This window comes from Pavona decussata, unplaced genomic scaffold, assembly GCF_977016875.1.
Source record: "Pavona decussata unplaced genomic scaffold, jaPavDecu1.1 SCAFFOLD_102, whole genome shotgun sequence".
Taxonomy (NCBI): Eukaryota; Metazoa; Cnidaria; class Anthozoa; order Scleractinia; family Agariciidae; genus Pavona; species Pavona decussata.
In genome coordinates this window covers 7,867,277-7,884,595 of record NW_028145517.1, presented here as the reverse complement: position 1 = coordinate 7,884,595, position 17,319 = coordinate 7,867,277, and the positions used below count along the sequence as shown (strand labels likewise).

At 34.0% G+C, this 17,319-nt stretch overlaps 1 long non-coding RNA gene across 1 annotated transcript; it reads left to right on the top strand.

Annotated features, from left to right (window-relative positions):
* The first annotated feature begins 111 nt into the window (after positions 1-111).
* On the top strand, positions 112-5,945 carry LOC146472058 (uncharacterized). The gene is made up of 5 exons (XR_014866758.1): positions 112-199; positions 1,530-1,618; positions 2,125-2,224; positions 2,815-2,916; positions 5,260-5,945. It is a non-coding gene; the product is annotated as an uncharacterized LOC146472058 (long non-coding RNA).
* The last annotated feature ends 11,374 nt before the right edge of the window (positions 5,946-17,319 follow it).

The window sequence follows — 17,319 nt, the reverse complement described above, 5'->3', positions numbered from 1 at the left end:
CTCACATATCGTGGCATGATCAAAATACCTTGCCCCTCCCCAGCTGGGGCTCAATTAGACTCTGGGACCCAGTGTTGACCGCGGGATATTCCCTTGGGTCGACGCGCGCCGTGTTGGTTGCGAAGAAGATAGATTCCATTTAGCGGGAATTTTAAAAGTTCCTTTGGTGATTTTTGTAAGGTTGCAAGTTTGTGATAAGGTATGTGCGAGTGATTTTCACAGAAATATTTGTAAGTTATGTTTTCCTTATGGTATAAAGTCAGAGTGGGATAAGAAAAGAGTTTTATGGGAGAATTAAAGTCGCTTCGAATGGCGCGAAAATCGCTCTTGCATGGATTTAGAATGACTCAAAACTGCACGAAAACGCATTTTAACCCAACGTCGGGATAGACAACAACAGTATATAGTGTTTTATTTACTTTATTCAGTAATTAGACTTGTGTTTGTTCCTCAAATCGCCAGTCTTACAAATTCCAAACTCCTCACCCCCCAACAACCTCGTTCCCTGGATCCTCTTTCTTCCTCTCTCGAGAATGGACCCTAGTTGACTGTGACACCTGAAATCTGGGTGCTTGATGAAATTTGTCGTTAACTAGCATCTAATGACATCTTGCCCATCCCTTAATTCGAGTTTGTTAGTTTAAGTTTAAATATTCTGTCATATAATGTTTCTGCCGTCTAGAGTGGGGAGGGGGGGGGGGGGGGGGCTGTGAGGGACTTACATGACTGGAGAATAATTGGATGATTTAACTGCATTCCCATACTAAGATTACTTGCCAATATTGAAAATCTTAAGATGATACTTGTACCAAGAATTAAATAGGAAATCAATAAAATACAATTAAAGATGAATAATGTTTACAATGCAATTAAGGAACCAATCAAACATAACAATATTCTCAACTTAGTGCAAGAAATCTAATAGAGAAGTTTTGAAACAGTTCAATGAAGATGCTTGCATATAATGTTTGATGGAGTGTCATTACAGTCTATGTTGTAGGTTACAATGAATCCCAGGTTAAAATGATTTCAACCTAGGTTGATTTGTATTTTCCTTTGTTTTAGATGAAAATTACCCAACCTTAACAAAGAAAAATACAAATCAACCTAGGTTGAAATCATTTTAACCTGGGTTCATTTTAACCTGCAACATCTATACCATAGTAGTTAAAAAATAAAAATTTAAAATAGTTTTTACGGGCTTTCATTTGGTCTAATGTTAAAGACATGTTTCTTACAGACCTGCCTTAGTTGAAACATTAAAATAAGGTAAAAACACTTAAAAGGTGCTATGCCACAACACCCCAATATGATTTTGTATATCTGCACCATGCAAAGAAACTTCTGTCTTAGCTATAAGGATGGCTACTTTAGCTCCTCTGACTAGCATTTATGATGCTTGCACTAGGTTGAATTATAAGGAATTCTCTACTAAATTTTTGGCCCACCATTTACATAAAATTAGCAGATTAAGCTTGTCTTCACTGTCTGATAGTCAATTAAACAAATAATATTATTCTGTGTTACAGGTTGGAATACACCACAACTGTAAATGATGTTCTTGAGTTGAAGGGATATGTGGCTTCATAAAAAGTGTGTGTTTGACCTTGAATCACAGGTGAGTTAAGTGGAAATTTAAACCCAATCCAGCTGCAATTTGACTGGACCCACCCTGAAGAGGGTTGATTGTGTACAATTTTCACGGCCCCTTGCCCTGCTGGACTGTAGGTTGTATCTCCCGGGCTGAGTTTTTGAAGCATGATAAGTGCTAATCAAGGTTGTAACTACCTTGACAGCCTTTAGGGTTTGTTCACAGTTCCTAGGATTAGTGCTAATATTGCTTCAAACAACTCAGCCTAGGGGTATTCCTTTTATTGTGCAGCATTTTGTTCAACATACACCTGGTTGGAGAAAGGAAAATTTGTCAAGAGCAAGTTTTCTTGTTTGAGAACACATTGCTAAGAGTAGGTGGAAAATCACCAAGCTTCATTGCAAAATCCTTCCAACCAAATGTCTGATTTGCTATTAATCACCTTGATCTGATGAACATGTCTTTGAGGACACAGAGGAGACTGACAAAATAGCTGCAGTTCTTATTGAGTCTGCTTGTGTTTTTCTTTTCAGTGTTGACAAGGTGTTCGTTCAGTGGTGTCTTTAATGACCTTACAGTCTAGCAATGGTCAGCCAGTTTACTGAGCTGTTTTGTTGAAAAAAAAAAAAAGAGGTAAGTACGGTACGGACATCACATGTACAAGTACCGGTATGTAAATAACCCTCCCAGTCTCCTATTATGGAATGGATATGCATAGTGTTTACTTGGGCAAATGAAGCATGATTCTTACAGATCAGTAAAATTGCTGACACATTTGAAAGAATTCGTCTATTATTGCATGTTCTTTTGATGCCACACTGTCCCAGAATAAAAGAATGTCACAGAATGCAAGTGACATGTTTTTTCTCTTTGCTATTGATTCGTGTCAGAAATTTGGCCAAAGTTATCATGTTAATACACTGTATTTCACCAATCATGACAAACATGAATATTACAGTAGCCAATCAGAACTGAAGGCGGCTTAACATGACAATTTTTGTATATTAATTGATTAACCATGCAGTTCTAAGTCCAGCAAAATGTCTGCAAGCCAGGTCAGTAAAATCTTTACTTGTGGTCCCCCTCTCAGACTGCAGGGTACAGAAAACCAAGAAAAAAGTTAGAAATAAGAACATTCAGTCAAAATACAGAATTGCCAATCTCTACAAGTTAGTAAGTTTAATTTTTTTTAGATGTCTTGACTTGTTTTGCTTTTCAGGAAGGATCCTTTGTTGTATGCTTTATGCATGGAGCAACCCTTCAGATTAATTGTGTCAAGCTTCCAAAGCCATTGGAAACACTGTACTAGAGAACAAGTTTTGCAGGTGATTAGTTTAAGAGACCCTTCTGCTGAAGAGAGTTTATATGCATAAGAGATGGAAGGGCTAAAGTCAAAGGTGTGCATGGAAAAGGCATTGGCTGACTTCAGGAGAATTTTTATTTGGGCAGCAATTTCTACACAGAAACCATTTAAAATCAGTACCCATAATAATTACCGGTAATAACTTTGCACCAATTAGGCCTGGTTCACATCTGAATAGATGATGACAATTCGCACTGTGGAGAAAACCACAAGAACAACAGATCGGTTTTAGGGCTGTGTTAAATTCATACAAATGGCGTCACATCAACTGACGATTGGGTAGGGGCAACATTTATATTTATTTGTCTTCGAATTGCTCTCAGTTTTATTACAGTACAAATTTGTATAACATTATGGCCTTTGATATTTTGATCAAGAAACCTAGCCCAATTTCTTCTCCAGAGTTTGGGTGTAGTTTTGATAAAAACCAATAATGAACTTACGTGCGAAGTTCTCCATAAGTCACTTTATGCCCTGGCCATGGTCACAAATGAAGGGCTGTGCCAGATCTCCATTCGTGACCATGCCATCATGCATTTTGATGCCAGTGTGAACCAGGCTTTATCACTGAATAATGACAAAAAATTTTACCATGAACTCACAGTTGGTTGCAAAGTCAGTTCAAACTTTTTTTATCCACCCTTAAATAATCCTTTTAACCGAGCTTTGTTACATGTGTACATGGTAACATGATTTTGGAAAGGATAGCATAGACCCCATGGCATGCCCTTGCAGTGAGACTTTGCTTTGGTTATGAAGATACCTTACTGGCAAAAATACGATGACTTTGTTTTAAGCCTGGTGAATAAATGACAGATGCATCTTTAAGGTGATTCCACCGAAAAAGAAGGAGTATTTAAAATTGTCTAAGACTTGGTCCAGTTCATGACTATGTTATGAGCATTACAAAAATGCAATAAAAAATGGGGGTCACCGTGCTAGTTTTTGTGCAACCTGGATGGCTATTACAGTAAATAGATGACCCACGAGGTTTATATTAGGAATGCTAGTAATCAGAAAAGGGCACTATCATTTCTAGAAAAATTAATTTCTTGCATTAAAATATCGAAGCAGTTCAACAAAATTTACTTTAATCTTACACAACAAACTATTTTAATTGAACTGGAATAAAGATTATGAAAGAAATTTAAGATTTTGCTGCGTGTGCACGTAAGCAGCACTACCTAAATACGTGTTTTTTAAAGCATTCAAATCGAAATATCTCAAAGTAGAGTATTAAACTTTTCTTTAAATCGCGATATATAGTGATCAACCGTATGACATTTAAATTGATGGATTAAAAAATGGGGGTCACCATGCTTGTTTAAAAGAAAAGGACCATTTATTTTCCTGCCGAGCTTAACCTCGAGGAAATCCCGTAATGTTGTGCGTGCGTGCGTGCGTGCGCTCGTGCGTGCGCGCGCTAAATGACGCGAAAAATTATGCGCAGCAAGGATGCGCAATGCAATTCAGCGGAATCACCTTAGGTCAGTGGTACAAGCATACATGTATTCCGTAAAAGACAATCTGAGTTCTCCGAACAGGAGTCAAACCTGTGACCATCCGGTTACTAGCAGTTCAGATGCTCTACCACTGAGTTACCGTATAACTTGAGCTCAGTGGTAGAGCATCCAAACTAGTAATCACAAGGTCATGGGTTTGACTCCTTCTGTGTGAAATCAGATTTTCTTTTTCAGAGTATGCCTCAATGTCACTGACAGAAAAAAATACATCTATCAAGATATCTTATTGATACTAATAGTTTGCGGGAACTTAATTTAGAACAATGTTGACATGTTCATTTGCAACAAAGTGCAGGTATAGTCGACTGCACCAAGGATATGTTGGAGGGATTGTAACAAGAAGGGGACATTGACATTGATACACAAAAATTCAATTAATTAAAGAAAAGCGATAAAGGAGACATAACAATTTATTTAAACTATTATTTGGTGATCATGTAAGCTGACTCTAAATTAAAGTTGGTTATAGGATTTCATAGCAGGATATTAAATTTCGAGTCATCAATTTTTTAGATAACTTTTTTTGCGTGTCTTTACAATGTAATTTGCAATTTCCAAGACATTGCAAAAGTTGCAACAATCAAGTCCTGTGCAAATAAGTAACAATGGGATGCTGTAATTTTATGACTCATGCCCATTTTCACTGGAGGTATGAAGACTCAAATTCATGCTCTGCTTTATAGAGCAACCCTAGTTTATCAGCATTGTGATTGGCTTGCGCATAAGTTATACAGTAGTTATTAACTTAACAGTAAATAATTTTTCTTCTGTTTACCTTATAGGGATCACCAAGATAACAGAGATATTATATTGCTGCTGGTTTGTACCTCATGACATGTGGAGTAGAATTTAGAGTGATTGCTTTTCTCTGAGCACGACTACAATCTGATCAGTGAAGGAGGGCTGCCATTAGATCTCCAAGACAGACAGGTTGAATTGGTTGCTGCTGTGTCAATCAAAACACCTCTTTCCAAGGTCAACATTCCAAGCTAGCTTTCAGGGCTATTCTCAGAGCAGTAATTAAACAATGCATTCCTTATTCCAGAACACCTTAACAGCCATTTTGGGACATCACGAACCTAATGGAGCCCTCACACAAAAACTGAAGTTTGCAAACTTGTATTAATTGGCCTTACAAATAGGTTGATGCAAATGTTGTTTAGTCTCTAATACGATCAGCTTTTTGAAGGAGTGTCAAGTTGGAAAACATTTTAAGGTGTGACCATTTTTTTTACTTCTGTTCTTTAACTACTTCAATACCAAAGAGAAAGATATAAAAAGAATTGTGGTCAAACTTGGATTTAAGAAGCAATTGGAGGTTTTCTCATGGTTAATGGGATTTTGGAGTTTGCCATTATGAGTTTGCCAACTTAAGTTTGTCATGTCAAGGCACCATTTGATAGAGTATAGAGCTATTTGAATCAAGGTTGTCACATCAAAGCCTCTGGCTTACGTGACCATGCAGACCGGAAGGTAGTGTGGCTAATAAATTGCAAACTTTTAGTTTAAAAGGAACTATTGATATCCTTTCCACTAGTTTTTTGCAGTGTATGAAAATGGAGGCCATCTCATTCTAAACAATTTTTAGTTCTTACCTGTACATGTAGTTCTTGAAACTACATGTAAGTGAGGAGAAATTGTTTCATATTTATTGTTAATTTGTTTTCCAGCTTCAAATTTGCGTACCATGCATGCACTACATGTACATCGATCCAACCACTACATTATATACGTACATTAAGTTTACTAAGTTGGTAAACAGAAGATCAGTGTCATCAAGAATTGTTTTAAATCAGAGTGCTAGCTGAAAATCGTTTGGTCATGTTTCCCATTTTCTCAACTTGCAAAAAGTCGTCCAAAATACGTATGACTTTCTATAGCGCAAAACAGGGTGACGCTGATTCAAGTTGTAGATGTGAATCTGATAACATTAATTGAAATGGCTGTATCTAGGGTGTATGGCATAAACATTCCAGCATCTCCAGCTGTATTTTAAGTTTAAGTACAGTTTACTAGATATGTCCAGAAATCAATGCAACCCAACAGTGCACCGGCACAACAATTAACAAATCGACGGCAGTTTTCTATGGTCTATACTCTTATATACCATAAAATGACGTTAAAAAATGTTCAAAACTCAAGTGGAACCACAAGCCACAGGCGAGTGGTTTCACTGCCAAGTTTTGGACATTTTATGGCGTCATTTTATGGTCTATAAGAGTATAGACCATAGAAAACTGCCGTCGATTTGTTTTTTACAATAACATTGAAAAAGTACGAGCGGAATTGGCTATTTTTTTCGTTGAGAAAGCGCGCGCGTTACATCTGACGTCATTTTTATTGTCTGTACTCTTATAGACAATAGCTACGAGCCAATCAGCGCGCGGGAATTTGGACAGTTATTGTATAATGAATATTGCACATGCAGGCTCAAGGGTTTCAGTGAAAAGTCAAGATCTAACAAAGTTGATAAAGTGGATGAAAGTTAAGATCTGTTTGACAAAATGGTGCATTTGAATAAATGTTGCCAAAAATACAATGCATTTTGTTAGATCATCCCACATGATCTGACTACAGAGAAGAACTGACTAGAAGAGTTTTGTGAAAGATAAAAATTCAACCAAAGTGGTTAAATTGCAGATTTGATTACCGTTTTGCTCAAGGTGGATTTCATGCAAATCAGCTAACTAAGGCAGTATCACAAGAGCGACAAATTTATGAAGCATAAGTAGGTAAATTATGATCCTCTGGATAAATGTAGCCCTGAGAGGGGCTGTTTGGGGTGATGTTAATGGACGTATCAACAACCTGTTCAAAAAAAACATGAGTTCATCGTTTTCTTGATTTATCGGTAGTTTCAACCATGAGTTCAACGTTTTCTTGACTTCTCACTGTACTTTCAACCATGAATTCACCGTTTTCTTGATTTCTCCGTAGTTTAGACCATGAGTTCACCGTTTTCTTGACTTCTCACTGTAGTTTCAACCATGAGTTCACCGTTTTCTTGATTTCTCCTTAGTTTTGACCATGAGTTCAACGTTTTCTTAATTTCTCCGTAGTTTCAACCATGAGTTCACCGTTTTCTTGACTTCTCTCCTTAGTTTCAACCATGAGTTCACCGTTTTCTTGATTTCTGCGTAGTTTCAAAAATAAGTTCAACGTTTCCTTGACTTCTCTATTTCCAACCATGTGTTTGAACCATTTTCTTGACCTCTCTCCGCAGTTTCAACGATGAGTTGACAGTTTTCATGATTTCTCCGTAGTTTCAACCATAAGTTCAACTTTTTTTTGACTTCTCTCTGTAGTTTCAACCATGAGCTCAACGTTTTCTTGATTTTTCTCTGTAGTTTCAACAATGAGTTCACCGTTTTCTTATTTCAACCGGGTGGCCCATTCAGTATTAGGATGAAAATTAGACCCAAAATCAGAGTGTATAGCATTAAGATGAAACTAGGCCAAAAACTATAGTCTATAGCATAAGGATGAAACTTAGGCAAAAACCATAGTCTATAGTATTAGGATGAAAATTAGGCCAAAAACCATAGTCTATAGTATTATGATGAAAATTAGCCAAAAAATGAGAGTATATAGTGTTATGATGAAAATTACGCCAAACATCAGAGTGCATAATATTGGTATGAAAATAAGACCAAAATCCATAGTCTGAAGAATAAGAATGAAAATTAGACAAAAAACCATAATCTATAGCATTATGAAACAAATTAAAAAACAAAAGTCACATTGTATGGTATTACTAGGAAAATTAGGCCAAAATCCATAGTATATAGTATTACGTTAAAAATTAGGCTTAAATCCACAGTCTATAGTATCACAGTGGAAATGAGGCCAAAACCCGTAGTCTATAGTTTTATTATGAAAATTAGGCAAAAACTCAGAGTGTATAGTATTAGGCTAAAAGCCGTAATCTATAGTATGAGGATGAAATTAGGTAAAAAATCATAGGGTATAGTATTAGGATGAAAATTAGGCCAAAATCCATAGTCTAGTATTGGCATTATTCATAGTGTATAGTATTACAATGGAAATTACGCGAAAATCCATACTCTTTATAATAAGGGTAAAAATTGGGCCAAAAACCATACTCTTTTATAATACCACAAATATTTGGTCAAAATCCATAGTCTATAGCACTAGGATGAAAATTACGTCAAAATCCATACTCTATAGTATTAGGATGAAAATTAGGTCAAAATCAATAGTCTATAGTATTAGACAGAAAATTAGGCCAAAATCCATTGTCTATCGTATTATGATGAAAATTTGGCCGAAATCCATAGCGTATAGTATTAGGAAGAGAATGAGGCCAAAATCCATAGTCTATAGTATTAGGAAGAAAATTAGGTCAAAATCCATGGTGTATAGTATTAGGAAGAAATTAGGCAAAAATCCATTTTCTATAGCATTAGCATGGAAATTATGTTAAAAATCACAGTCTATAGTATTAGGATGACAATTAGGCGAAAATCAAAACTCTATAGTATTACGATGAAAATTAGGTAAAAATCCATAGTCTATAATATTAGCATGAAAATTAGGTTAAAAACCACAGTCTATAGTATTAGGATGAAAATTTGGTCAAAATGCATAGTCTATAGTAATTGAAAAAAATTAGGTCAAAATCCATTGTCTATAGTATTAGGATGAAAATTACGTCAAAATCCATAGTCTATAGTATTTGGAAGAAAATTAGGTCAAAATCCATACTCTATTAATAGTATTAGGATGAAAATTACGTCAAAATCCATAGTCTATGGTATTTGGAAGAAATTTAGGTCAAAATCCATACTCTATAGTATTAGGATGAAAATTACGTCAAAATCCACAGTCTAGTATTTGGAAGAAAATTAGGTCAAAATCCATAGTCTTTAGCATTAGGATGAAAATTAGGTTAAAATTCGTAGTCTATATTATTAGGATTAAAATCACGTCAAAATCCATAGTCTATAGTATTGGGATGAAAATTACTTCAAAGGCTATAGTATTAGGAAGAAAAATAGGTCAAAATCAATGGTGTATAGTATTAAGGAGAAAATTAGGCCAAAGTCCATTGTCTATAGCATTAGCATGGAAATTATGTTAAAAATCACAGTCTATAGCATTAGGATGAAAATTATGCCAAAATCAAAACTCTATAGTATTATGATGAAAATTAGGTAAAAATCCAAAGTCTATAATATTAGCATGAAAATTAGGGTTAAACCACAGTCTATAGTATTAGGATTAAAGTTCGGTCAAAATCCATAGTATGTACTATTAGGAAAAAGTTAGGTGAAAATGCATAGTCTATAGCATTAGGATGAAAATTCGATCAAAATTCGTAGTCTATATTAGTAGGATGAAAATTACATCAAAATCCAGTCTATAGTACTGGGACGAAAATTATGCCAAAATCAAAACTCTATAGTATTACGATGAAAATTAGGTAAAAATCCATAGTCTATAATATTAGCATGAAAATTAGGTTAAAAACCACAGTCTATAGTATTAGGATGGAAATTCGGTCAAAATCCATAGTGTATACTATTAGGAAAACGTTAGGTCAAAATCCATGGTGTATACTATTAGGAAAACGTTAGGTCAAAATGCATAGTCTATAGTATTTGAAAAAAAATTAGCTCAAAATCCATTGTCTATAGTATTAGGAAGAAAATTAGGTCAAAATCCATTGTCCATAGTATTAGGATGAAAATTAGGTCAGAATCCATAGTCTATAGTATTAGGAAGAAAATTAGGTTGAAATCCATAGTCTATAGTATTAGGAAGAAAATTAGGCCAAAATCCATTGTTTATAGTATTAGCATGGAAATTATGTTAAAAATCACAGTCTATAGTATTAGGATGAAAATTGTGCTAAAATCAAAGTCTATAGTATGAGGATGAAAATTAGGGAAATCCTAAGTGTGTAGTATTATGATGAAAATTAGGCCACAAAGCAGAGTGTGTAGTATAAGCATGAAAATTGGGTCAAAAACCATAGTCTATAGCATAAGGATGAAAATTAGGCAAAAACCATAGTCTATAGTATTAGGATGAAAATTAGGCCAAAAACCATAGTCTATAGTATTATGATGAAAATTAGGCCAAAAATCAGAGTGTATGGTATTTGGAAGAAAGTTAGGGCAAAATCCATAGTCTATAGTATTAGGATCAAAATTACGTCAGAATCCATAGTCTATAGTATTTTGAACAAAAGTAGGTTAAAATTCATAGTCTGTAGTATTGGGATGAAACTTACCTTAAAGTCCACAGTCTATAGTATTAGGAAGACAATAAGGTCAAAATCCATAGTCTATAGTATTAGGAAGAAAATTAGGCCAAAATCCATTGTCTATCATATTGTGATGAAAATTTGGCCAAAATCGATAGCGTACAGTATTAGGAAGAAAATGAGGGCAAAATCCATAGTCTATAGTGTTAGGAAGAAAATTAGGTCAAAATCCATGGGGTATAGTATTAGGGAGAAAATTAGGCGAAAATCCATTGTCTAAAGCATTAGCATGGAAATTATGTTAAAAATCAGTCTATAGTATTAGCCAGGATGAAAATTAGGCGAAAATCAAAACTCTATGGTATTACGATGAAAATTAGGTAAAAATCCATAGTCTATAATATTAGCATGAAAATTAGGTTAAAAACCAGTCTATAGTATTAGGATGAAAATTCGATCAAAATTCATAGTCTATATTAGTAGAATGAAAATTTCATCAAAATCCATAGTCTATAGTGTTAGGATGAAAATTAGGGCAAAACCCATAGTCTATAGTATTACGATGAAAATTAGGCCACAGATCAGAGTGTATAGTATTAGGATGAAAATTAGCCCCCAAACCATAGTCTACAGTATTAGCATGAAAATTATGTTAAAAATCAGAGTCTATAGTATTAGGATGAAAATTAGGCCAAACTCCATAGTCTATAGTATTACGATGAAGATTAGGCCACAAATCAGAGTGTATAGTATTAATAATGGTAATTGAACTGAGTGGAGTGTAATTTGGTCTGAAATCATATGCATGATTTCAAAATCGAACGAGCGCCCAGGGCGAGTTTGATTTGAAATCACAAGTATGATTTCAGACCAAAATTGCATGACACAAAGTTCAATTACCACTTTATTACACCTATTTTGAAATCACAGAGTATCATTGTCAATATTAAAATTCTATTTTTGTTACTTCATTTCCATTTTGATGGGCTAAAGAAAGGATGCGATTTAGAGCAAAAAATGGTGCAATTTGGGAATAAATCGCACTGTTGAGAGCCAATCAGATTGCAAGGATCACCAGTGATTTCAAAATGGGTGTAATAAGAATGAAAATTAGTTCAAAATGTATAGTCTATAGTATTAGGATAAAAATTCGGTCAAAATCCATAGTCTATAGTATTAGGAAGAAAATTAGGCCAAAATCCATAGTCTATATAACTAGAATAAAAATTACAGCAAAATCCATCGGTGAAAATTTAAAGTCTGTAATGGTTGCGTGAATATTAACCAAAGAAATTATTTATAAACTCTTCTCTGGTGAAAACGGCTGTTTTGGAAAAGTTCAGATTTCAAGGTCAAATTGTCACTTATGCCTCTTCTATCAAACCCTTTAGCTGTTAATATTTATATTTTAAAAACTAAGCTGTGGTCAACTTCTACTTGAATTCTGTAGTTAAAGAGTATAGTTATGGTGCGTGATTCCAGTCAAAATTTAATTTTCAAATTTGGTTGGACTTGTGAATGTTATGTTAGAATAATTTCTTGTCAAATTATGTTTGGTAACAGCTATTAAATTCAAACTTTGTGACAAAATTAATTCTATGTGGCAACAAATGCTTTTAAACTCCTTGCATCACTAAATTTGACATTAGCTTAGACTCATTGCAACAAAATCAATTTTGCCACAAAATTTGAAGTAAACAGTGCATTTGAAAGCTGTTGCCAAAGATAATTTGTCAAAACAAAATTTATTCTAACATAACATCCACAATTCCAACAGTAAATTTGAAAGTTTTGACTGGAATCAATCACGCTCCACATAAAGTGGGCAAAGATTTTTTAACCTGTAATTGTAATAAATTGTGCTGTTAATAAAAAATTGCATTCAATATGGTGTTTTTGGTTGAGGGTCTTGATTTTTCTTCAGTACTCAAAAAGATGGAATATATTAACCAAATGAGATGCAAATGACGTGATATCATTAATTATGCATGAAAATGACGTCACAATAAGCTACATATATGAATATTCATTGGCATTAGGCTCAGATTCAGACTCAAAATCAGTTCCAAACTTGATTCTAAATCTGATTTAGAGGTACTCCGAATCGGATTCAGAATCAGAATCAAGTTTGGACCTGATTTTGAATCTGAATCTTAGTCTTTTGCCAATAAATATTCATATATGTAAATAATTATGACATCATGTTCTTGCATAATTGATGATATACCATCATTGATGAATATCAATTTATTCTGACATCATGCATATTGAATTATAAAATTTCTTCCAGAACCAGTACAGCAAGTAAACACCAGTTACAAAATACCATTTTGTAGTTTTTATTGATATTTTCCGTTGTATACATAGTATCTTCCCTATTTTTTTAACTTTCATGTGCTAGTACTCAGTGAACTCTACAAGGACACTGATTATTTAAAAAAATTCAAATACATGAAATAAGGTGACATTTCTGAAAATAAGATAATGCTGAAGACAAGTTCAGAGACGAATTTACCACATTAAAAATTATGAAATTTCATAGAGGTCTTATCCTATGATATACAATAGTCCAAATTTTAAAATTTTTCAAAGAAATGTATGAATGCTACCTAGACAATAGAAATAAAATTAAAATTACTGATTCAGTTTCTCTACTCTTTCCTTGGGTTTCAAACAGATCTCTATAAAACTTTACATTTTGCTAAATTTGGCAAATTCATTTCTGAACTCGTCATAGGTCAATGGCAAAATTACAATGAAAACTTTCAGATGCTCGTTAAAAGATGTCAAAAATTACTTGAAAAAATAACGCATGAAAGGTAAAACATCATTATCTCCTAAACAGCAGTCTAAGTAGATTTCATGAACGTCAGGTTGATACCGTAATTTGGCAACTGTAAAGAGATTCATCTGCTGATGTTTCAATCATCAGCCCTTCGTCAGAGCAATTTGCTCAGCACTTGAATAACTTTACAGTGGCCAAAGTACCTTACAGTCAATTCACGTCACGCTTGACCAGTATTTTCAAGAATGAAATGAACATTCGAATTTCTCTTTGGAATGTCCGACATGTGAATGGAATGTTGAATATTTCTCTTTCTGAAAAAGATGCGTTAACAGAAAAAAAAAAGATTTAAAATACTTAATGCTTTAATGTGAAGAAAATTCATAGCTTTATACTGTCGAAAAACTGGGGAAATTTCTATGGGAACTCTGAAATCTCGTTGGGGATGTTGAAAACTGACATGTCAATTTCAAAAATACTGGTCACGCGTGACATGGATTGACTGAAAACTATCCACTCTGTTCAAGAAACCAAGCATTTGTCTCTACTCCCCCCCTGACAGAACACCACACTTGTTTTCACGTTACACATCTGTGGCCAAATTTTAGCTTCCTCCTCTGCTCAATTTCACCCAAGAAAGACGTCATTGACTGATGTCACAATGCATCAAGAATAATTTGTAATGTACCACTCACTATTTTCACTGCAAATAAATTGATGTAAATTTTCCTTAGTCATGGTGATAGTCTTACTTCCATCAGCAGGTTTCTAAAATTTGATTAATTTTCACATATCTCAATATGCATGTGATCCAATGAAACTAAAATCAAATCTAGGCCTAAAAACATGAGCAATGCAAATACTGGCAAGCAACAGCATAATTCAAAATCACTACCTCATTTTTGGTGAGTGATGTCCTAAATAGCATCAGTGCCTAATATTCAGACGTCTTTCTCAAGAATAGATTTAAGTGACCAGACAAGGCAGCTGAAATTCTCACTCACATTTTAGAGATACAAATACTGAGCTTTTGCATATCAAAATATTTACTGGGCTCCAAATCATGGTAAGTTATAATACTATATACACTGGTTTTTGGCCTAGTTTTCATTATAATAGTATACACTCTAGTTTTAGGCGTAATTTTCAATCTTATCCTACTCTAGTTTTCAGCCTAATTTTCACCATAATACTATACCCTCAATTTTGGCCTATTTTTCATCCTTATACTATACACTCTGGTTATCAGCATAATTTTCATTATAATAATTTATTGTATACACTCTCGACTGGTTTTTGGCCTAATTTTTACGCTAATACTATACACTCCATGTAATTTTCCTAATTTTCAATACTTTAATAATAGTATAAACTACAGTTTTCGGCCTACTATTATTCCTAATACTATGCACTCTGGTTTTTGGCAAAATTATTATTCTAATACTATACACTTAAATTTTGGGCGTAATTTTAAGCTTAATATTACACACTTAAGTTTTCTGCCTAATTTTCACCATAATACTATACACTGGTTTTCGGCCTGATTTTCATCACAGTACTATACACTCTGGATTTTGGCCGAATTTTCATTCTAATACTATACACTCGGGTTTTGACCTGATTTTCATTATGATAGTATCCACTTAAATTTTTGGCATAATTTTAAGTCATATCATATTTGCTTGTTTTCAGCCTAATTCCTAATACTACACACTCTGGTTTTTGGCCATTTTTTCATCCTAACATTATAATATACGCTGGTTTTTGGCCTAATTTTCATTAAAATAACATACATGCTAATTTTTTCCTAATTTTCACCCTAATACTATGCACTCTTGTTTTCGGCCCAATTTTGATCCAAAAAACATACACTCTACTTTTCGGCGTAATTTTCACCCTAATACTATACACTCTGGTTTTTGGACTAATTTTCATTATAATTGTATACGCTCTAGGTTCTCTGGTTTTGGGTCTCATTTTCATTCTGATACTATACACTTTAGTTTTTGGCCTAATCTTCATCATAACAGTATGCACTGTAACTTTTGCCGTAATTTTCACCTTAATATTACACACTCTGGTTTCTGGCCTAATTGTTATCCTATACACTATACACTCTGGTTTTTGGCCTGATTTTCATTATAATAACATATACTCTAATTTTTTTCCTATTTTTCATCCCAATACTATGCACTCTTGTTTATGGCCCAATTTTCATCATAATACTATAGTTTGATTTTGGGCCACATTTTTATCCTGATACTATACACTCTAGTTTTCGGCCTTATAACATAGAGAGCAAAATTACTGAATGCTGATTGGTCGAAAAAAAAGGGCATTTGTTTCTTAATTTTCCTTGCACAGACGGCAAAATTACTAACTCCTGATTGGTCAAGCAGCAAAAATACTTGCTCCTGATTGGCTGAGCACGCCATTTCTACATTTAGCTGGTTTCTTCATTTTGTGCCACAACAACAACGACTTCTTTCAGGTTCTTTGTTTGACGTTTTAAGCCAGATTGTTTGTGCCAAAAATACTTGGAAATCAAGAGCTACAGCTACAAAGGAAATTCCTAAAGGTGAACTTTGTTTCTTACAAGAAACAGCAAAAAGATTATTTGTGTCAAAAGCTAAAAACTTGATTGAATTTGTTTCGTTGAAAATCTGAAATCATTCATGGCCAAGACCAAGTTCTTTCATCTCGCAATGGCTTCTTCCAACGAACAATAAGCAAACAATAATAACAGTGCCCTTTTGATGGAAGGAAGGAGCAGGTCAAATTCAGTGGAAGAAATTACTCTGCAAGTTCGTTCTTTGGACCCACGGTTTGCTATTTTTATTGATCTGTGTTCATGTGACTTTTAAGTGGGAGCAAGCTTCACAGTGCAGGTGAATCAAAATTATGGAGCCCGCCTAACATTAGGTTTGATTGTTGTTAGTTTGCTCATGAATTAAACTTGTACTTTTTCTTTATTACATGTATATAACAATCAACTTTTCTCGTTTTTTTTTTTTTGTTCTGTTTTGTACACTAAGAAACAGGTGAATTGTTTGTTTGTTTTGCTTATCAGTGAGTGTTTTTAGGCTGACTGTTTTACAAAGTGCCTCGATAGTTTTAAGAAAATTTTGCCCTCTATGTTATAAACATGTGATCGTAATGAGTTCCTGTAGAATTAAGGATTAAATTCCACTAAAATACAAGTCTTGCATTTTCAAAGGTTTTGCAAATTGCCCTTGTCGCGAATTTGCTAAAAACTTTGAAAATACATGTGAAAATTATCCTTAATTGTACTTGGCCTCATGCGATTACATATACTAATTTCATTCTAATACTATACACTCTACTTTTCAGCCTAATTTTCATTCTACTACTATACACTGTAGTTTTGGCCTAATTTTCGTCATAATAGTAAACACTTAAATTTTTGGCCTACTTTTCATCCTACCACTATACACTCTGGTTTTTGGCCTAATTTTCATTATTCCAGTTATCTAAGGAAGCACAAAAGAGTTCATTCTGGAGAGAAGCCTTATGGATGCACAGTGTGTGAAAAGTCTTTCAAGCAGTTGCACAGTTTAAGAAAGCACAGGAGATCCCGCAACTGCGTTAAAAAATACATCAACTGCGTTAAAAAATACATCTGCTGGATTAATTTGTCAAGAAGAACTTTATAGCGAGGCTCTACTTGTCGAACATTGTGAAAATAATAAAATTATTTACTGAGCGGTTTTGCCCCTAAGTAACATATGATGTTTAATGTTCAGGTTGCTTCTTTAAATATGTTTGTTTGTGTTCTGCATACAGAAAAATGGTGATAATATTACTGCT